At 47.1% G+C, this 22,839-nt stretch overlaps 1 protein-coding gene across 1 annotated transcript in view; it reads left to right on the top strand.

Annotated features, from left to right (window-relative positions):
* The window catches only part of RBM19 (RNA binding motif protein 19), a 368,604-nt gene that overhangs the window by 279,400 nt on the left and 66,365 nt on the right, over positions 1 to 22,839 (top strand). The window lies entirely within an intron of this gene.

Here is a 22,839-nt window from a genome sequence, read left to right as displayed (position 1 = left end):
ACGTGTTGCAATGTTTGGCTTTTTCAGATTAGGTAGGCATCACCCAGCACCAAGCCCTGAATGAAAGAAATGTCCTTATATCAGGGCCTAAGAAGGGACTGCTTGAAGCCAAGGCCCTCCCCAGGCACGGGCAGGGTAGTAGAGAGACCATCTAGCTCTCAGAATGTAATGGCAGATGAAGTCAGCTTCACCCAAACACATTGTTGAGGCTTGGGTGGGATCCAGGACTGCTCGGGGGACCTGCAGCACCGTGGCCTGCGTGTGGGTGAACATTTAGAATTCTACAAACTAGGTCTCGTTCATTCATTCTATGCTTGCACAAGGATCCGAGAGTGAAGCCTCTGTTAGAGTTGCCAGTTAGCATCTTGCAAGGTAATCTGTGGATACAAAATAAGCCTTGTGTTTTGGAGATGAAAAAGAATTATCTTTGTGTGGCATCTACCTTCTTTGCTTTCACTCTGTAGTTTGAAGCATAAGAAGTCACCTGGGGAACTTTAGAAATCTTTGTCCTCTTTTTCCCCTGTTTTTTCTAAATCATACAATAGTATTCAGTTCATAAACAGATGTGGTGTGTGGTGAGCTGGGATCTGAAGCAGAGACCAATCCTGCCTGTATCTGGGAAACAGGATCTTAGCTATATGATCCCCGGGTATCCTGCACGGCAGGAACAGCCTGGCAAGATGGGGTCATGACCTGGGGGATGTTTCCCATTTCCCCAAACCTCGGTTGATCAGTCATCCCTCCAGGAAGGTATATATCCTTAGCCTCTCGGTGTGTCTGCTTACTTTAACATACTCTGCTTTTTAAAAGGAGTCCAATTTAAGAACTGCCAGATTAAAACAGGCTTGCTAAGAAGAGCACATGTTGATCAGGAAATAATATCCTGCCGAAATGACAGTTTCACTTGGTTCTGCAGTATATTTAGGATGACACTTATCCGGGGAAACAAAAGACCTCAAGGGAAGAGAGAGCACTTTGTTTGATCTCACGTATTATATTTATTTTTAGAAGACAGGGAATTAGTGTCCGCTGAACATAATTACATGTGGTGACTCTTCTCCTTGGCATTGTTCTGATGAGAGTTTTCTTAAACCCCTGGAAACGTAAGCCCTTCTTGGAGGGGCCGTACCTGCTATTGTTGTTCACTCCGACCGGGGACGTAAGGCAGTTCTTCATTGCAGACAGCAGGGGTCGCTGTGAGCCTTCTCAGGGACTTCTCCGAGATTGTCCAGGGAAGCCCCAGACAGGATTTCAGACAAAGCCACTGGCCGGTAAAGGTCGTTAGCCAGGGGGAGGTTTCAGGGTTTCGGGGAACCAGGATGGTCCATTTGGCCAGGCAGGTTCTATGGGTTTATCCTACCAGGTGTAGTAAAAATCACAACTCCCTTTTATTACACGCTTGCTGCGTACTGAGCTCTGAGCTTGAATGCCTTCCCATGCAGAATCACCTCCTTTAAGCCGCACAGCAGCCCTGTGAGGGATGGTCATCCCTTTTGCACCTGGACAGAAACTGGAGACGGAAACTAGGGAGACGAAGTGTCCTGCCTGAGACCACCCTGCTGAGTGGGGATTTGGATCTAAGTCAGCCTAACCCAGAGCCCCAGCTTGGAGCCACTCCTCTCTGCTGCCTGTTCTTTTGGGTCTAAAAGGAGCTGTCTTCCTCCAGATCATTCCAGTGGGAACCAAATGACAGCGAGTGTGTCATTTGTACCAGGCACTGTGCTAGCCACGAGGCATGTAGCTGTTTCAGGAGAGATTTAGGTCTCTCTGTAGGGGACCAGAGAGGAAACCGACAGTGACAGCCAGTGGGACAGGTGTGCAGGTGAGAGCGCAGGGCTCCCGAGATCATTCTCCAGGCAGGGCCTCAAGCTACCCTGCCTGCTGGAGGGGAGAGGAGGCGCCCTCCTAGCCGGAAGGAGCAGTGCCTGGGGCCCTTCCCGGAGGCCACCAGCCTTCCACTGGGTCCTCAGTGCACCGCACTCCAGCCCCTTAACTAACCAGCCCTGGATTAAACCAGACAGGCATCAAGAGGCACTGCATTTCCGTGTTTCTGTGCGATTGCTGTCTGGGGCAACTCAAAGATTATGTTTTTGGAAACTCAGAGAGAGGCACGGCAGTGGATTCGTGGACAACGATTCTCATCCTCTCTGTGGCTCTCTTTTGGGACCTCAGTTTCCCCTGGCATAAACTGGTGGTAGTAACACTGGTGATAACATGCACTGTAATTTGTGCTGATGCTGTGGTAATATGTGTGAGTGCTGATTTCTTTCTCATGTCCCCGGCCCTGTGTGCCGCGGTGCCTCATGTTTCTAGGGGCCCATTCATCACCATGGCCCGGTAAAGCAGTTTCATGTCCGCTTCTCAGTGAAGAAGCCAGCTCCGGAGCCCAAATTCCACCCACTGGGTCATCAGATGCCTCAGGCCGCCACCCTGCTCAGCAGCCTCAAGGACTATAAGGATTAAATGAGATTGTGCAGATGAGGCACTTAATCCAGCCCCTGGCAGGGTAGCAGGTAGTTAATAAATGTTGACTGTGGTGTTCAACAGCACCAAACCAGTGGAGCCAGGATTTGAACCCAGGGTTTGAATCTGACTTTATAGACAGAACCCAGGTCCACAACGGCAGTGCTGAAGCCTTGAAGGTCCTGGGCAGCGTTTTCCTGTTTTGTTTTGTTTTGTTTTGTTTTTGCAAAGGAAGGCTGTAATCCTGTAATCCTCTCTTCCTGCCCCATTCATCTGTGTTCTGGGGCAGAGAGTCAGGAAGGACCTTGAGGGACAGGCTGAGCCAGCCCCCCTCTACCCCCCAAAAGGAAATGTGGAAGACACACAAATGGCGGTGCCCCAGACTGTGCAAGTATGCAGGTACACACAAACTTCTCACCCCACCACTCGAGCAAGGATAGAAATGGCCGGTGGTCAGCTCACCCGGCCGGTGCCCAGAGTCTTAGGTCAGTATGGATCTAAAAGAAGGAAGGAAGGAGGTGGAGACTGGGCTTCCCACTACCCCACCCCCACCCCCACCCTGTCTGGGTTTGCTCTGGAGTAGGTGTGTTGCACGTGTGTTTTGCCATGTTGTTTATTTTTCTCTTTCCTTGTCTCCTCCGGGAAGTGCCCCGGGGCAGAGAGGCAGGTCAGGGCCTGGATTGGGCCTAAGTGTGTACATGCAAATGAAGCCTACACTTGGGGCTCTCCTGCTGACACACAGCACCTGTGTGCAGAGCGCACGCGTTTGGTGGAGAGGGTCTTGTTTCCGCCCCCATTTCAAAAGCCGGAAGTGGTGTTAAAAACAGAGCTGGCTGATACAGGCATTCAGGAGGCATGGGACGCGGGGCGAACCACTTCCCAGGCAGTCTCTGTATCAGTCTGTCCACACAGCAGCCCAACATGGTAGGACTGTTAAACCTACCTTCTAGATGAGGAAACTAGGGTACAGGCAGTAACGGTGCTATTCCTAGATGGACCCTGGCTTGCCCATTTCTGTCATCATCCATGGGGCTGCCTGGTTTGAGCCACCTGGGTTCCGGCAGGCGGTAGCCTGCATCTTCCAGGAAGGAGGCTCTGCAAACAGGGTCGGCCTCACACTTGGTTAAATGCACTGCTGTCACCTTCTTGAAATTCTTAGTAATGTTTGAACGAGGGGTCCTGGATTTTTATTTTGCACCAGGCCCTGCAAATTGTATAGCCAGTTCTGCCTGCAAACCAGTGGAAGAATCAGGAAGTTTGGAGCCAGGGTGTAGGGGCCATTGGCCAGGCTTAGTTTGCTCGTCTGCAGGATGGAAATGAAGAGTGTGTCTGCCTCCCCTGCCTCCCTGCCAAGGCGGTGAAAGGCTCAGGGAGAGGGTGGGTAGACAGGCTGACCAGAGGAGGGACACGTTTATGGAAGCTTGTCTGTCACTGTCATGATCATCACGAAGGCCCTCTGTGGATTACTGCTAAGGAACGCGTTTCAGACCTGCCTGTCTGAGGATACCGTGGGAATGTCCAGGCAGCTCTGAAGTCCAGGCCAGGTCAAGTCATGGTGAAGAGTCAGTTCTGGTGATAAATCTGTGGGTTCAGTGCCCTTCTCTCCCTTCCTGTGCTATGTCATGTTAGCTCTCCGGGCCTCAGTTTTCCTCATCTGTCAAATGAGGATGAAAAGAACCTGCCTTAGAGCTGGGTGATAAACGATGAGTCAAGTGTGTGAGACAGCTAGCATAGTGCTGGGCTCATGAAAAGCTCCCAGCCAGCGTAGCTGTTATTACTGTGTTTCCTTCTGGTGGCCTGCCACGCCAGGAACGCTGTTCGGTGTTAGGTTTAGGAAGACAGAGTTGAGCGGGTCTGGAGGTGAGAAGGAAGGCTTGGGTGGTTCACGCTTAGCCTGTCCACACACAGTACTCCAGAGTGCCCCGGCTCACTTTCCACCTGTGAGTTTCCGCTGTCTTCTCTGGGGACACTGGCATCCACAGGTTCACAGTCAAGACCCGATTTCGCATTCTTCCTTCTCCGCTCCCTCCCTTCGTTTTTACCAACAGGTGGTTCACGTTGCCTTCCGGCCGGTGGAGTCAGGTGGACATTTGTGAGAGAGTTACCTTCTTGATTGGGGTTTTGGGCAATTAGCTTTTCCTTTAGTGTGGCCCCTGAGAGAAAATCGCCCACATGGCCGTCATCAGGGTAGCAGGTGCTAAAAGTCTGTTTCCACACTTTGGGAGTCCAAAGCAGGAGGATCTTTTGAAGCTAGGAATTCGACACCATCCTGGACAACATAGCAAGACCCCATCCTTACAACAAATACAAAAATTAGCTGAACTGTGTGGTGCTCGTGTAGTCCCAGCCACTCAGGAGGCTGAGGCAGGAAAATTGTTTGAGTCTGGCTGTCCGAGTTTACAGTGAGCTATAATTTGGCCACTGCAGTCCAGCCTGTGCAACAGAGTGAGGCCTTCTCTCTAAAAAAAATAGAACAAAAGGAGGCCTTTAGCACGCTCCAGCACACTCTTCCACTGACTAACTCCTGACCCCTGGCCAGGGTAGCTCAGCCTGTCCTGCTGTCCTGCAGCCCCATTACCATTGCACCCCAGCTGCCTCAGCTCCCCTTGGAACTGCTCCATGTGGTTGCTTACTGTACTGACCCTCAACCTCCGAATATAAGCTGGGACGCTCTGGCCCACTGTCATGTCCACAGGTGCCTGCTACATAGCTGGTGCTCTGATAATGTTAGTGGAGCGCATACCCACTGGGTGAAGCCTTTCTCTATACAATCCTGGTAGAAACGCAAAGTGTAAGGCACAGAGAGGTTCAGGAGTCTGTCCGAGGTCACACAGCCCTGAGGCAGCACAACCAGCTCCCCCTCCAGAGCTTCACTCGTCACCCTGGAACTCCTGCCATGGGTCAGGGATGTCTGGTGAGAGCAGCCAGCAGTTGCAGGCTGGCAGATGGAGAGCTACTTTTCTCCTTTTATCTCAGCATCTTTTTTTTTTTTTTTTTTTTTTACTATTTTCTTCCTCGAGGTGTGAACCACCTGCTAGGGTGTGAATGGGCGAGAGTTCACAACAGGTGTCTGGAGATCTTAATTACATGGCTTGCATCTCCTGTCCCCCGCACACCTGTTGTGCCTGCTTTGTGGACAGCGTCTGTCCATCCCTGGCCTCCTGGCCTTCTCATTTCCTCTTGCAGTGGCCGTGACGGTGGAGGGAAGGCCGAGGACAGCTCGCTCGCCCACGCTCCCCACACACACCTCCCTTGTCTCCCCTGCGCAGGCATGGGGTCACTGCCCGACTGACTCCTGGTTGTCAGCAGTACTTTTCCAAAAGCTTTGAGCCCTTTAAGCCCTTTCATCTGCCAGGGCAGAGACGCAGAGCAGGCTGGGAGAGGACTTCCCATTTTCCAGGCTTTCCCTGAAGAAGCTCTGCAAAAATCAGGCTCGGGCAGCTCCTGAGAGCCTGCCAAGCAGGATGGGTTGAGTGAGGTGTGTGGGGTGGGAGAAAACCCTTAGCCAAGTTCTCAAAGGGATGGGTGAGGAGGATGAAGCTGACCCCAGGTGTCTCTCCTCTACACAAGTCGCCTCCTCCCACATCCACCTGCCCAGAGAGCCCCTAGGTCAGGGGGCATCGCAGCCACTGACCAGCTCCAGCTACGCTTGCTCATTATTGCCTGGTGCTTTGGGGCTTCTGCAGCAGAGTGAAGAGCTTGCAACCTCATCCATATGACCTCATCCTACCCTGATGAGGTATTTCCAAATATCGATGCTCTGGCCCTGGCTGGGAAAAGTTTGCCAACCCCTGGACTCAGTTAAACACAAGGCCTAAGTAGGGGTGTGGCATGTCCTCACAGAGCACTGGGAACCTGAAGTCAGAGAACGGGGTTTGTGGTCTTCTAGTTTCAGTTACACAAATAAGGTATTTTTTTTCCTCCCCTTTATGAAACATACAGGGGTTACAAATAAAGCTAAGTCCTGTTGACCCCCTCGGAGGACTGGCTTCGAGGACCAGGTCATTTCCCCACTCTGCCCTGTTTTCCTATCAGGATATTCCCACTCTTCCTACTTTGCTGTGGTTTGAAAGGATGGAATGAATGCATGCCCTCGTTCATTCAGTGTGCACGGGGCGCCTCCTGTCTCCTCTGCACCGAGGGAGAGGCAGATTTATTCCCCTGGCATTCCTCTGGCGTCAGTGGAGCCTCTCTCTATACCAGGTGCATTGCTCGGCCCTGGGAAAGTGGCTGTGAATAAGGCACAGTTCCTGCCCTCATGGCTCTTGTGTTCTGATGGTGGTTGGCAGTAGGGGCAGTAAACAAATGAACAAATAAATCCTGTGACATGGTGGCATGAGTGCTCCGAAGACAGTTAAAGCAAGAGGTAGGAGGGATAAGAATGAGACCAGTACCAGTTTCTGTGGCTGCCATGACAAGATGCCACAAACGGGGGTCTTAAAACAGCAGACATGTATTCTCACAGTTCCAGAAGCCGGAAGTCCCAGTGCAAGGTGTGGGCAGGGCTGTGCTGCCTCCAAAGGCTGCAGGGGAGATCCTTCCTCACCTCCTCCCACTCCTGGCAGCTGCTGCCAATCCCTGCTATTGCTTGGCGTGGGGCTGTGTCAGTCCCATCCCTGCCTCTGTCATCTCTGGTGTTCTTCTTTCTGTGCCTTCTCCTGATAAGGACGTCAGGCATTGCATTGAGGACCCACACTAATCCATTTCACCCCATCTGACCTTGATCACATCTGCCAAGGTCCTATTTCTAAGTAAGGTCACTTTACAGATTTCAAGTAGACGTCATTTGGAAGACACCCAGTACAGGGAGTTTTAGAATGGGCAGTTAGGTAAGGCTTCTCCAAGGAGGGGACATTTGCATGGAGACCTGGGGGTGTGAAGGAGTGAGCACGTGCAGATCCAGAGACAGTAAATGCCAAGCCCTGACGAGGCAGGACCAGTCTTACCCCATGTGATGGCCAGCTAGCATGCATGCAGAAAAGCACACAGATCCTAAGTGGACAGTGTGGCAAGTGGTCACAAATTCAGCACAACTGTGTAACCAGCACGTGGCTCAAGAGGCCGAGCATTTCCAGCTAGCCCCTGTCCAGCGCCTCCTTCCAGTCACTACCTGCCCCCCACCAAGAGCAGCCACTCTCTTAACTTCTAAAAGCATGTATTACTGTTGCCTGTTTTTGTACTTTCTGTAAATGGAACTGGAACATATATTCTCATTTGTGTCTGGCTTCTTTGCTCATCATTCTGTTTCTGAGATCCGCACATGTTGTTACGTTGCAGTTGTAATCCGTTCATTGTTGTGACCGTCTAGAATTCCATTGTATGAATATGTTGCAGTATACTTACCCATTTCGCCAATGAGCATTTGGGTAGTTGGCAGGGTTTGGGCTATTTCAAATACTGCTCCTGTGAGCATTTTTTCGGCATCCACATGCATGTGTCCCTGTAGAGTGTATGTATAGGTATGGAATTGCAGGCTCACGGGGTATGCATATTTTAGCTTTAGCAGGTATTTATTTCCAGGCTGGTTTCCAAAGTGGTTGTATCAGTTTACACTTCCTTCCACGGTCAGTTTATGGTGTTCTGGTGCCCCTCCTCTTCGTCCACACTTGGTGTTGTCTGTCTTTTCCTTAGCCATTCTGGTAGGTAGATGGTGGCTACAGTGGTATTACCGCATTATGGTTCTAATTTGTGCTTCCCTGGTAGTTTAGGAAGTCAAATGTTTTCTCATATGTTTATGAGCCATTTGGATATCTGTTGTCTCTTGTGAGATGTCTGTTCAAGTTTTTTGCCCACTTTTTAAAAACTGGCTTGTCTGATTTTTTAATTTATTTTTCTTTTCAATTGTCTAATTACTTTTTATTTAACTTTCTGAATACTGTACTGTGCAATTACAGTGTCTCCCATTCTGTAAGTCACTTTCACCTTCTCGGTGGTATCCTTTGATGAACAGAGGCTCTTCACTTAGATCTTGTCACTGTCATTTTTCTCCTTCCTGGTTAGAACTTTTTGTGTCTGCTAAAAGATCTTTGCCTCTTCTGAGCTCATGAAGGTGGCCACCTATATTTTTCTCTAAAAGGAAAGGCTTCTCTTTGACCCTTCATATCAAGGTATGCAATCCATCTGGCATTGATTTTTGTATATGGCGTGAGGTACAGACCAAGGAGCATTTTTTTTCCACGTGGATATTCAATTGGCCCAATATCATTTATTGCAAAGACCATTCTTTCCCCTCCCTCTGCAGCATTGATTTTGTCATAAATCAGGTGACTGTGTGTGAGGGTCTGCTTCTGACTCTAATCTGCTCCCCGGGTCTATTTGTCTGCCCCCATGCCAATACCAACCTGTGTTAATTACCAGGACTTTGTAATAGACTTGATACCCAGTGGCTTTGTTCTTTCCCGTGATTGCCTGGCTGGGGTTGGCCGTTAGCGCTTCAGGTCGTTGGGCTTTCTTGACTTACATTTGTAAAAGATCTTGTAAGGAGAAAAATCTCTCAGGGGGACGAGCAGGTATGAGGAGACCCAAGAGGGGGCTTTTACTTCACCTGGGCCAGAGCTGACTGTGGCTTGGACCAGACGTCAGCTGTGGAAGTGGGATGCCAGGTCAGTATGGGAATATGTTTGATGGTGTCTTTGGTGAGGGCTGTGCAGGCAGAGAGAGGGATCGCAGATGATGCCTATATTTAGGTCCTAAGCAGCTAGCTGGATAATTGGCCACATTTGGGGATGGGAAAGTCTGAGAGAGCCGCCATCTTGGCAGAATGTGCGTCCCTCACAGCCCCGCTCCACACACACACATCCTTTCCTCACCTGTCACAGTATACATAATCACTGGCCACAGTCGTGATGCCAAGGTTGTGTGCCTCACCTCATCAGCCTGTGTGTCTATGTGTGTTTGGGGGCTTCTGTGAGCATTCCTGTTGGGATCCATGCATGTCAGCCTCGCACCAGCATTTGCAGTTTTGATGGTCCTCGCCGCCGCATTCTCTGCCTTCGTGAGCCAGGCACCATTGACGATACCTCCCGATGTCTGCACAGCACCTTACCCAAGGGCCCTGCAGGGACCTGAAGTGCTTTTGTGCTCAGGATTTCATTCATTCCTCCCCCAAGAAGCCTGGGGAACTGAAGCGCACAAGTCAGATGGCTTCCCAGCTATAAAACCCTGCACAAGTGGCAAAGCCATATTTGCACTCACAGATACTCTTCCTGTGCTGTCTTTCCTATTATGAATACAAGGGAAAGAGTTTTTTTAACTCTTTCATGTGCCCATTCAGCACGTATCTGCTGATCCCTTACAACATGCCTATCTTCAGCAAGTATCACCCCTAAGGTTTTACTGTCCACTATGCTTATCAAGGGCCGTCCACAAATACCATGTGCTTATTGGGAGCTCAGCGCTGTACCAGTTTCATAGAGCCCCCTCCTACCCTCAGAATAACCACAGTCCAAGGAAATGATGACCTGCCTGGAAGATGAGCACAGGTACCAGGCAGTGACTGCAAAATGCCAGGGAATCAGTTCCACCAGGGGAATGGCCCCAAGACAGAATGTAGGAGTCCTTGCCTCATACCTTTTTATTTCGAAAAAAAGATCTTGAGTTCTTAGTGGACTCCAGGGTTCACCAGCTGTGGGATGTAGCTCAACAGAATTCTATGGTCCAGATCCCAAAGGTCTGAACTCCTCTATGGCATGACCACATCTTAAATCCATCTTTTAATGGGTAAAATGAATAAGTATATCCTCCTGTTTTAGGAGGGAGAGACGGGAACTACCCAGATTATATCAAGATAGAAGATCTAGGGTTGGCCAGCCTACAAAAGGAATGCCCAGGGGGAACATTAGGGGCTCTGACTCACAGCAAATGTTACTGAAAATCAGATTTCTGCTGAGGGTACAAACAAATGAATGTACATGTAACCGTCAGGATGGCTAAAATAAAAAATAGTGGTGACACAAGATGCTGACAATGATGCAGAGAAACTGGATTGTTTATGCATCGCTGGTGGGAACGAAAAATGGTACAGCCGCTCTGGGAAATTCCAAGTGTGGGCAGTTTTCTTACAAAGTAAAATGTGCACTGTCTCTATGAGCCAGCAATTACACTCTAGAGCATCAACACCAGAGAAATGACAACTCACGTTCACACAAAAACAGATTCACATGTCCGTCAACTGATGAGTGGATAAACAAAATGGGGTATGTTCATACAATGGAATGTTATTCGGCCATAAATAGGAATGGACTACTGATAATGTGGGTTTGAAAGCAGGATTCTGAGTGAAAGAAGCCAGACACAAATAAATAGGAATGGACTACTGATAACTTGGGTTTGAAAACATGATTCTGAGTGAAAGAAGCCAGACACAAAAGGCCACATGTCCCATGATTGTGTATCTGTGGGTTCCACATCCACATATTCTGTACCCACAGATTCCACCAACCACAGATCGAAAATAATGCAGAAGGGACTTGAATGTCCTTGAATTTTGGTACCCATGAGGGTCCTGGAGCCCATCCCCTGTGGATACCGAGGGTCGACTAGGCACATCCATAGAGACTGAAAGTAGATTCACAGTTGCTTAGGGAAGGGGAAGGTAGGTTGGGAGTTACTGGATAAAGGGTACAGAACTTCTGTGTGAGATAACGAAAATCTTCTAAAATTGGCTGTGGTTGTGCAGCTCTGTAAATGTAGCAAAAACCATCCAGTTGTGTACTTTAAATGGGTGAACTGTAGAAGATGTGAATTATATCTCAATAAAGCTACTGCCACCTCTAATAAAAGAAATCTATACATGAATGTTCATAATACCTTTGTGCATAAATAGCCAAAACTTGGAAACAACCCAAATGTCTTTCAGTAGGAAAATGGCTAAACAAACTGGTATGTTCAAGGAATGGGATGCTGCTCAGCAGTGAAAAGGGACAAACTGTTGATTCACAAAACTGCGTGGCTAAATCTCCAGAGATTTATGCTAAATAGAACAAGATAATCCCGAAAAGATGACATACTGTGTGATTCCATTTATATAACGTTGTCTTTTTTTTTTTTTTTTTTTTTGAGACAGGGTCTCATTCTGTTATCGAGGCTAGAGTGCAATAGTGTAATCATTGCTCACTGAAGCCTCAAACTCCTGGGCTCAAGGGATCCTCCTGCCCCAGCCTCCTGAGTAGCTGAGATTACAGGCACGTGCTACTATGCCCAGCTAATTTTTCAATTTTTTTGTAGAGACAGGGCTTGCTATGTTGCCCAGGCTGGTCTTGGACTCCTGAGCCCAAGCAATCCTCCCGTGTCAGCCTCCCAAAGTGCTGGGATTACAGGTGTGAGCCACCACGCATAGCTATATAATGTTCTTGAAATGACAAAATTAGAGAGACAAGTGGGAGGCAGGAGGGAGGGAGGTGGCTGTGTCTGTCAAAAGGTAGCTTAGGGGATCCTTATGATTAAACCATTCTGTGTTTTCATTGTGGTGGACACTCATAACTTCTCATAAGATTTCATGGAACTCAATTCATATATGCAAATGGCTGCATATAAAACTAGTGAAATCTGAATAAGGTCAATTATTAGTGTTGATTTTCTGATAATGATATTGTACTATAGTTTTACCAGATGTCACCACTGAGGGAAACTAGGTGAAGGGTGTATAAGATCTCTGTGATTCTTTCTTACAAGTGCATATAGATCTATAATTATCTCAAAATTAAAAGGTTTTTTAAAAGTGAATATCTCAAACCATAAAGCATTAGAAAAAGGCCATTTCCTGCAGTAATGAGTTGCCCATCAAGTGGCAAGTGGTAAGCCAGTGATGTCAAGGTCAACTGTTTGTTAAGGATGCTTAAGAAGGAATCCCTGGGGCCGGGCATGGTGGCTCACACCTGTAATCCCAGCACTTTGGGAAGCTGAGGGGGGCGGATCACCTGAGGTCAGGAGTTCAAGACCAGCCTAGCCAACATGGTGAAACCCTGTCTCTACCAAAAATAGAAAAAAAATTAGCCGGGCGTGGTGGCGGGCCCCTGTAGTCCCAGCTACTTGGGAGGCTGAGGCAGGAGAATCACCTGAACCCAGGACGTGGAGGTTGCAGTGAGCTGAGATTACGCCACTGCACTCCAGCCTGGGTGACAGAGTCTCGCTCTGTCTCGAATGAATAAATGAATGAATGAATAAAAGAAGGAATTCCTGATGGAATGAGAGGCCAGGCTTACTCTCTATGTGAAACTTCCTCACCAAAGTATGCCAGCAGTATTTTATAGGGTCAAAGAAGGTAGAATCCTCTAGGCTTAGGGGTCAGCTGCAGGTGGTGGTTCCTGGGTCAGAAGGAAACTAATATTCAGCTGCCACAGAGTCAACAGGTAGGGGAGATAAGTGGGGGAAGAGAAATTATCCCAACTTTTATACTCCATATAGATAATTTACATAGTTTATTACTTAAATCTAGGCTAACTGTACCTAGGGAAATCAAAAGGCTGACCTAGTAAGTACATTTTATCTAGGATCTATTTTTATTTAGTAAGTTCATACATGAACCTTCTACTATAAAGAATGTAGAATATATTAAGCTTCAGTTTACAGTGTGAGGAAACACTGGGAATCTTTCTAGACCCTTTTCAGAAAGCAAAGAAACCAGTGCGGAACTTTCTTGGGCTCCTATCTATCTTTGTCTCTCCAGATTCTCCATATTGCAGGATGGGCACAAAGCCATGTTTCTCAGAACATGCCCTTCCCTACTTAAGATCTCTGGGAATGCAGCCCCAAGGAGTTTGGGAGGGATGTGTACTGAGTGATACCGTCTTCATTGGAGAAGCTGGTTTTGCAGACTCTTCTCCTTTTTAATCATCCTACCAATAGTCCAGAGGATGATCAGAGGCTGTAAAAGTTACTGCTGCTCAAGTCAAGAGAAGTGCCACTTGCTCAGAGGACATACTTGGGTGAGCTGAGTTCTTGTCTTCATGCTGTCCTTCCTCCTCCTCCTCCTCCATCAGGAGTTGACTGTCAGCTTGGAAATGAGCCAGTATGATTTTCCAAGTGAAAAAAAAATTCAGGTCACTAGCCAGGCAGTCAGGAGACCTGAATTCTGGCCTGGGCCCTGCTGCGTGACCTCCAGCGATTACATGACCTCTTGGGGCCTCATTTGTTGAGTGATTCCATGAAGAGTTTGGGATAGGCCTGCCATTTCCAAGCCAACACAAACCCATTGGTCATGGCTGCCTGGAACCCTGTGCGGGAGAATCGAGACTGTTTGGGCTCCGTGGAAAATGGCACCGAAATTGATTAGTGATGTCTGCCACAGACGTGGGGGCAGCGTCTTTGATAAGTCAACAGCTGCACGTACTTGCCAAAGAATATGTCATTTATCTGCCATGAGGCCATTTCCATCTGCCAGACTAACTGGTCGAGCAATCCCAAACCAGGGCCACGTGGAAGCCTCCTTGGTTTGCCTCCTTAAAAAAATAAATAATTAACCCTGAGCGCTGAGAAGGGTTTTGTTTTTTTTTTTGCTGTTGTTTTCATCCTTCCTTTGAGATTTCACAGGCTCGGTCTTCCGCTGCAGCTGGCGTTTTCCCTCACTGCACGCCTAGACTGGTTCCAGAGTGGGCGACAAAAGCTCAGACAGTGGAACAGGGTGCCCCAGGGAGAGCGTGCCTGTCCCGGGGGCAGGGTGGCATTGTACGCCCTCATTCCTCCCCTCCTGCCCCAAGCAGGCACTGCAGCTCACTCTAACCTTGCTTTCACACCTCCCCTGTCTGCATTCAGAGTCTTTTCAGCTGCAAGGTCTCTGTGCTTTGTCTGGGCTTGCTCAGAGGGCCGCCGTCGGCTCATTGTTGGAGCTGATAATTGTGCGCCATGTCTCCTAGCATTCTGGGTGCTGAAAGGCAGCAGGGAGCCCCAGACAGCTTGAGGGACTTCTCTTTAGGAACAGCTTCTCTCTGCTCACGCATCGCAGAGCTTTCCATGGAAAAGAGAGGTCTCAAACACTGCTTTTTAAAGTTAAGAAATAACTTGTCGGTTTAGCAAATATTTACTAAGCATCACTAATGAGGCAGGGACTGCCCCAGGTGCTAGGTTACAGAAACAACCATGAACTCCAGAAAGGGAAGGAACCATCTTGACTTAGAGGGAGGTGGATACAAGGCTTACTCCATTAAAACCCTCAGGATAGAGCCCCGGATTGTGCATGCTCTTTTGTCTTGACTTAGTAACTTGGTCTGATGAGTTCCCTGGAGCTCAGTGTCTGTCTCTGTAAAATGGCGGGATTAACAGCTGTGTCTGGTTTGCTGTAAGATACAAGATCAGTGAGGCTAGTAAAGCACTTGGTATCACTCCCGGTTTAGGGTTGCTGTCATCTCTATTGTGACTCCTGCCTCGGACTTCTGTAATACACTTGGGCTGTGTAAGGAGCCAGGGGACTAGGCTGTGACTGCCAGCCCTGCTACTAACTAGCTGTGTGCTCTTAGGAAAGTCACCTCACCTTTCTGATCCTCCCCAAGGAAACTGAAGTAAGGGAATTCCCAACGACGTGATGGTGTCTGAGTTCATTCCTGAAGTAACATTGCGTGAAATCTTGGGCTGTCACAGTGTTTCTCAAACTTCAGCAATGTATAAAGAGCCCTTTTAAAGTAAAATAAAAATCTCACGGTCCTTCCCCATGGTGATAATGTAAATATTTTTATTATTATGTTATTTAACTATGTATAAATATAAAACTCAGAATAAACTGACAACTCTTGCTTATGGTTCTTTTAGGACTATAAAACCAAAACACAGTTTCACGTTAAATACGAACAAAATTTAAAATCAATAAACTTCAAATTAACACCATTATTTTAGCGTGATAGATGATGTCGTTTTGCAGAAACTAAATTCAGAACGTGGGTTTTAATATTAGAAAGATGTAGCCTCAGGTCCAGATCTATAATCTGTTTCAGTTCTTTTACGTCAGTAATGCTAATGCAGAGAATGCCTGTTTGCATAAGTAAGTGCTTGTGCAGGATGAGAATACCGAATTGAAAGCTTCATTTGCTGGTTCAGCACGATTAGACCTCTTGCTTCTCTGAGTCTTGCCCATCATCAGACACCCCTTTTCATGCAGCAGTGCCTATTGGTTCTGTTCTGATCACTTAAAAATAAAAGTTAGCATTGTAGTGTTATTGAAATTATGAGTGAATGGATAACCAATTACTCTTGGAATTATGAACAGAAAAATGTTTCACTGTTCATCCCAGTGAATTGATCTCTTATTGCCAGTTGGTTAGGTGCAGAGACATGATCTGAACACTCTAGTGTCCAAAGGCGTTATGTCTGTGTCTGTAGGATGTCACTTGCCCATCACTGAAGTCCAGTACAGGCACTGAAATCTCTTCACGGTTCTGTCATGATACACATGTATGTACACATATTAAAAATTAAACTGTCTAAATAAAAACAGAAAAATCTGAAAATTATCCTACAAAAAGAGTAAATCCTCTCCACCCCCACCCCACCCTCAACACACATGCACAGGTATATATGCCCAAATGTAGCCGAGAGGCGGCAGACCCTAATTAGACAAACTGTTCCCTTAAATGGACTCTTACTTTAGTCCAAATTTCAGGTCCAGGATTCCTGTCAGGTTCACTTAGACCTGTAGATCTTTTTCCCAGCCAAGCCCACCTGTGGTTGAAATGCTGCTGGTTTTGATGCAATTTACCTATTGGAGTTAGTCATTTTGGTACTTGGCCACCAAGGTTAAATGAAGCTTCCGGTGCTCCGTGGCATGTCCTGTGAGTCTGTTTACCTGCGAATGGGATGTGGCCGGAGGCTCCGATCAGGTAATCATAGAAGTCAAAGCAAGAGGTTGCTCAGTGAAGAGAGAAGGGCTACTACAGCTGGAGGCTTTGTGCACAGTCAAGCCTCGACTGCCAGCGTAATAATTCAGACGGTCAGTACCATAATCTGCAGGAGTGGCAGCCTCTAGGATTGTGCAGTATTCAACCTGCACGACCAAACGTGGCTGCCCTGAGAGTCTATCAGATTGGTGTTTCTGTTTGTTTTTAAGAGACAGAGTCTTGCTGTATTGCCCAGGCCAATCTTGAACTCCTGGCCTCAAGTGATCCTCCCACCTCAGCCTCCTGAGTAGCCAGGATTGTAAGTGCGAGCCATCACACCTGGCTAGATTGGTGTTTGAATCTTACTTCCTTCAGCTGTCACACTTGGACAAGGTCATTTAAACACTCTGGGCCGGGTGCCATGACTCCCTGTAATCCCAGTGCTTTGGGAGGCCAAGGTAGGTGGATTACTTGAGGTCAGGAGCTTGAGACCAGCCTGGCCAGCAAGGTAAAACCCTGCTAAAAATACAAAATGTAGCTGGGTGTGGTGGTGGGCACCTTTAATCCTAGCTACTTGGGAGGCTGAGGCAGGAGAATCGCTTGAACCCAGGAAGCAAAGGTTGCAGTGAGCTGAGATCACGCCATTGCACTCCAGCCTGGGCAACAGAGAGAGACTCTATCTCAAAAAAAATGAAAAAATAAACACTGACCGTCAGTATCTGCACCTATAAAATGGAGATCATAATAAATACTTGCCAGATCTATTGGGAGGGCTCAGTAAAATAACAAGTAAAGCCGTTGGCCCAGAGCCATGGTCCCCAAACTGTGTGCCAAGGCACCTCAGGGTGCCACAGTGAACTGACAGCTTCCCTGTGGGCTATTTCAGATTTCTGAGGAAAAACAGCCACATCTGTCAGAGATGTTATAAACTGCTACTGTCAAGTTGTTTAGCCTTAACTACTTAATAAACAGACTGTTAGGTATTTCTTTTGGCCTAGGAGTGCCATGAAAAAATCTTGCAGCCTAGTGTTTGGTGCAAAATCAGCACTCAATAAATAGGAGAGGTTCTTTTGTTGTGGTAGAACCAGAAAGGCTGTGCTGGCCTCAAGATTCCATTTTGTTTCGACTCTTCCTACATTTCTCCGTCGTCTTGGAGGCACTGGGATTGGTATCCAGGGTTATTCACTGTTCCTCCTGCCTTCCCTCTCCTCACCTCTGTTCTCTTGCAAAATGCATTTCAGACATTGATTTCTCAGCCCAGATTTTGGAAAAAACCCAGCCTGCCTGCAGCCATCTCAAAGGGGTGTCACAAGAGCATCCAAAACATAAAAGTCTCAGAAGAAAATTAATTTTCTTCACTGTAATGTCTGTGCCTCCCAGTGTTCCTCACAAGAGCTGGTCCTCCAGGTTAGAGCCAGGGTGTGGCTCCTCCCATGGGGGGTGGAGCCTGTGGGGACAGCCTTGGCCTGAACCTTTAAGGCAGACATGCCCTGGAGCCCAGAAATTGCCAGAGAATTGCTGCATTGCGAAGAATTCGGCTGGTTTTCCCTGCTCTGGGGCAAGCATACGAAGCACATTACAGGAAAGATAGGTGGACCCAGGGCCCAGGATATTTCTGTTTGGTTTGCTTTGTTTTGTTTTCACTTGCATCCTCATTCTAGCTACCTCCAGCGACCTCATGGATTGGGGTACCCTTTAGCTGACAGTTGACAGGTAATTACAGAAAAATGCTAATATGTGGTCATCTTTGACAGGCAAAAACAGCCTAATTATAATCGTTCATCCTTTGTTGTACCCCTACCATGCACCCAGCACACATGAGCTTTCTCTCCGTTTCTCCTCTCTGCATATATATCTATAGAGAGATATATAGATAGGTACATGTATATTTGAGAGAGAACGAAATGTGTATCTTGGAATTTTATATATATATACATACTATACATAAAACATATCCCATATGTAATCCTATATATAGATATAGTATATATTTATGTATAACCCTATAGATATAGTGTATATCCTATATATGGGATTTTTTCTTTTTTAAAAAATGTAGTTGCACAATTAAAACATGAGTATGTTTTCTTTACTGAAAGAAAACTTTAAGGCCAAGATATCCTTTCATCCACTGCCACCCAAGTCTCGTGCCACCCTCCTCCCTGGAGAAATTTATGCCATTCATTTGCGAATCTCCTTCTAGATCTTTGTCTTTGAATTTTGTACATATGTGAACCTGTAGGCAGTGGATGTGATAGTGTTGTGTCCATTTAGAGAAAATGGTGGTGTGTTTTCTGTATCGTTAGGCGTCTTCCCCTCTCTGACGTGTGTCTGGCAATCTTGCCTGTTTCACCCGTGTAACTCTCCTCATCTTTCGTAATGCCCTACGTATGCTTCACTCTCAGGAGGCCAGGCAGCCCATTTCACAGATGAGGAGAGTGGGTTTGGAGCAGGGCACGTTGTGTGGTTGAGAGGTGGTCCTGACTGTTTCCCTCCCAGCAGCTCACCTTCCCTGCCCCCTCATCCCTCATGGACTGACACACACTCTCTCTGGTCCAACCAAGGTGAGGCATTGGGCTTCCTGGCAGGCCACCTTGCAGGCTAATGGAGAGTTACCATCAATATCATAGATGGCCACTTTCCAGGGAATTCAAATATAATAAAATATACTTAACATGGGAACTCGATAGAGTGTAATTGAAATCTTTGATGATCCAGGAGGTGATTCAGGACCTGCTGGGTCCCGTTTCATCCTTGCAAATATCAGCTATCACTGTGCATGCTACACAGAAGCCTTGATGAGTAAGGTTTCCTGGCTGCCAGCCTGTGTGGTTCTCATTGTGTGCCATACCCCCTGCGATGGGCCTTGTCCGCTGGCCACAAGAGCAGGCTCAGGGAAGGGCTTTGCTCAGGTGAAGGACAGACCCTATCCGTTATCAAAATGGTCAGGCATATGGCTGTCCCAGTTGTGGCCTTAGCGTCGTCTCACAAGGGTGTATCCCACTTGACTGTCTGCAAAGCACTTCAGCCAGCACTTGGCCTCTGCTGTCAGATAGCACAGGCTTTGAGTCCTGGCCCAGACCTTCATTTGGAGAAGTAGGTTTGTAGCTTATTGTTCCCTTTTCAGGAAGATACAGCTCTGTAAGCAGGTAGATTCCTCATCTACTTCCAGAATAATTAAGATCTTAATTCATCCCTGCAGAATTTGAGAAAATGTCGGTTGAAAGAAAATTACAGTGCAACCCCCAGTCTAAGGAGTATGTTTATAAAGGGGCACAAAGCTTCAATCAGAGCTCCCTGGCAACCAAAGCAAGAAATCCAAAGCAACTCTTACTCTGCCACCTAACTCACTGTGCCCGCTAACTGTTACTGTGCCACCCAGCCCTCTAAGGAGATGCCCCTCCCTCAGAGGGTACCAGGGGTTCTGGCAGGCTAGATTAAGCCTGTTACTTCTCAGGCTGGAGAGGGCATGTTCTGTTTGTATTTTGGTACCTAAAACTTCAAGATTAACCAGGCTTAGTCTCTTGCAGCATCAGTTTTACTCAGTAACATAGCACAAACTTATTTTTTGAATGTTACTGCACACATACTACCCCGTTGTGGCACAGGATGCAAAGTTGGCATGCAGGGTTAAAATAAGCACAAGATGACTTTGACTCACACCCCTGAACCTCTGGAATTGTGTGCTCCTCTCACCTACCATTCAGGGGAAGGGGAAAGATGTGTTGCCAGGAAGTTTTGAGACATCTTGGCCTAACTCGTAAGTGGAGAGAAAGAAAGAGGTAGAAAAGGGGGGCTATGAAAGAGAGAAGGTGGTGCAGACCAGGAAAAGATGGAGTGCCCAGTGCTGATCTTCGGTGCCAAGCTTGTCCCACCTTGCTCGCCTGCGCTCTCTGAGTCTGTCATGTGTGCCGAGACAATACCATCCAGTAGAACTTTCTGCCGCAATAAAGATATTCTCCATCTACGCTGTCCAGTACAGTAGCTGCTGGCCCCGTGTGGCTCTTGAGCACTTGAAATCTGGCGAGTGTGACTGAGGAATTGAATTTTCACTTTACTCAATGTCAACTGAAAGAGCCAAAAACCTGTATCTTTCTCATTTTAGTCACATATGGCAGAGGCTGCCATATTGGGCACCACAGTTCTAGATTCTTTAAAATGCTTATACATTTTGATCTAGTGACTCTTCCCCTAGAGCTCTATACTAAAGAAATCAATGGAAATGTGGACAAAGTTTTTAAATGCGAGGCTCTTCAACAGGGGGTTGCTTATGATAGCAAAAATTTAGAAGCACTACCAGAGTTCAGCAGTGAGAGGGGGCGGGCTAAATGATGGAGGGAAAAGTCGTCCGCAGTGTTTATCAAGAATGTTAATGAGAGGAGAAATGCTTTTCCATCCAGCAATCAAGGGAAGAAAGCAAGAATCAAAACAGTAGGCCAGCCACAGTGGCTCACACCTGTAATTCCAGCACTTTTGGGAGACCAAGGCGGGCAGGTTGCTTGAGCCCAGAAGTTCAAGAGCAGCATGTCTCTACAAAAAGTTAAAAATTAGGTGGCCAGGTGCAGTTGCTCACACCTGTAATCCCGGCACTTTGGGAGGCTGAGGCAGGCAGATTGCTTGAACCCAGAAATTCAAGACCAGCATGTCTCTACAAAAAATTAGAAATTAGACAGATATAGTGGCATGTGTCTGTAGTGCCAGTTACTCAGGAGACTAGGTGGGAGGATGGCTTGAGCCCAGAAGTTGGAGGCTGCTGTGAGCCATGATTGCACCACTGCACTCCAGCCTGTGTGACAGAGCAAGACCCCATCTCTCTTATTAAAAAAAAAAGAATCGGTAGATACAGTGTGATCCTTGAGTAGACCCGCATAGACATATATGCATAGAAAAAAAGACTGGAAGGAAATGCACCCAAAATAAACATCGTTATTGGTGAGTTTTTAGGCACTTTTTATTTCCTTCCCCATATTACCATGCATTTGGCAAATTACCTACACCAAACACAGATACCACTTTAGAATCAGAAGAAAAAATATTTCTTCAAAATAAGACAGCTGTTCATTGCTCTGTCAGTTGTCAGGGGAGGGCGAGGAGGGTGTTTCGTGAGATACTCAGGTTCAAACCCAAGACCCATTTCACTTTTAATAAACCTTTTGAGTGACTGTCTGCATTCTCTCTTCCCCATCTCTGTTCAGCATTCCTCTTTAACTCTAAAGCTGACCCTTTTAAAAACCTAATTGCATTAAATGAAGCCAGGACAATACTGCTCTGCTGTCTTTTTGCCCAGCACTTTATATCATTTCAAAACTCTTTCTTACACAAAACTCTTTTGAATCTTACCCTATTAGCAAGTCAAAGTTTTACTCTTTCAAAATTCTTTCTCCTGATTATAAAACGAATCTCATTCCTGAGAGTTTGGGAAATTGAGCAAATGCAAAAGAAAACCAGCCCACTCCCCACTGGGCAACAATAGCAATCTCGTTTCTGTCTGCCTTGCCCATCATTTTTTCCTATGCCTCTGGAGGCAGGGCTGGTATTAATATCACCACTGCACAGATGAGGAGATAGCAGGTCAGAGAGGTTAAGTGACTCACCTGAGGTCTCATGGCTGGTTAAGTGGCAGATCCGAGGCCCAAGCCTGAGTTCTAGTCTGTGTTCTTTGCCTGGCTTTGTAGGTGAAGCTTGATGTAACCCCCAAATAGGCATCTCACCTATTCATAGGATGCTGAGAGCCTCTTATCCTTCCAAGTGCAGCGCTTAAAAGCCTTCTATAATGGCTCAGCTCACAGAGTAAGTTACACCGGGCTGATCCTTTCTTGACAGGAGTTTACTATTTAAAGTAGATACGGGTGACACAGACAGGGTTATTCAGGATGTGCGTTGTCACACACACGCAGAATGATCTCAGTGTTTACCCGACACACGACGGAGGAATAAAGGCTTTCTACAGGGAAATGAGCGGGAAGACCGAGAGAATCATGTGGGAGAGGTTTGACTCCAGACAGTGTGATTACAGTTTGTGGGGCAATTATACTCTGCCTGCCTTAAATTTAAATCAAGTCCCTTGAACAGAGGCGTGTTCCCAAAAAAAATTTTTTTTTTTTCATCCCAGCCTGAACCATCACCTGGGCTTCTGTTAATATAGCAGAGCAGCAGCTGCAACCCAGAATGGTCTATTATTAAAAAGAAAAAGTCAGTGAATTTTTTTTAAGGGCCTCTAAGCCTCCTGGATGGATGTGGTGCGCGCTCTGCAATTTTTGGAGGCATATTATATCCTCGAGTAAGTGAAATGACAGCCCCTCCCTCCCTCTCCACCTGGACGATTCCAGCTCTGCCTTGAGAAGTAGAGAGTGATGCCAGGTCCAAACCAACCCTGGCAAATGGGAAAGAAGTTTAAGATCTGCCTGAGTCTCTACCCTCTCCTGCTGTCGCCCCCTCCCTGCTGGAGAAACATGGAAAAGTGCTGACCACACTCTTTGTACTCCCTGGGGCTTATTGGTGCTTTTCACAAGTTGTGGTAATGTTGACTTCCCCATGGGAGGAACAGCCCAAGTTTGAGCAAGAGAGAGTTGGC

This window comes from Macaca thibetana, chromosome 11 (assembly GCF_024542745.1).
Source record: "Macaca thibetana thibetana isolate TM-01 chromosome 11, ASM2454274v1, whole genome shotgun sequence".
NCBI lineage: Eukaryota > Metazoa > Chordata > Mammalia > Primates > Cercopithecidae > Macaca > Macaca thibetana.
Note: the sequence above shows the minus strand (reverse complement) of the source record. Positions and strands in the feature narration are given on the sequence as shown.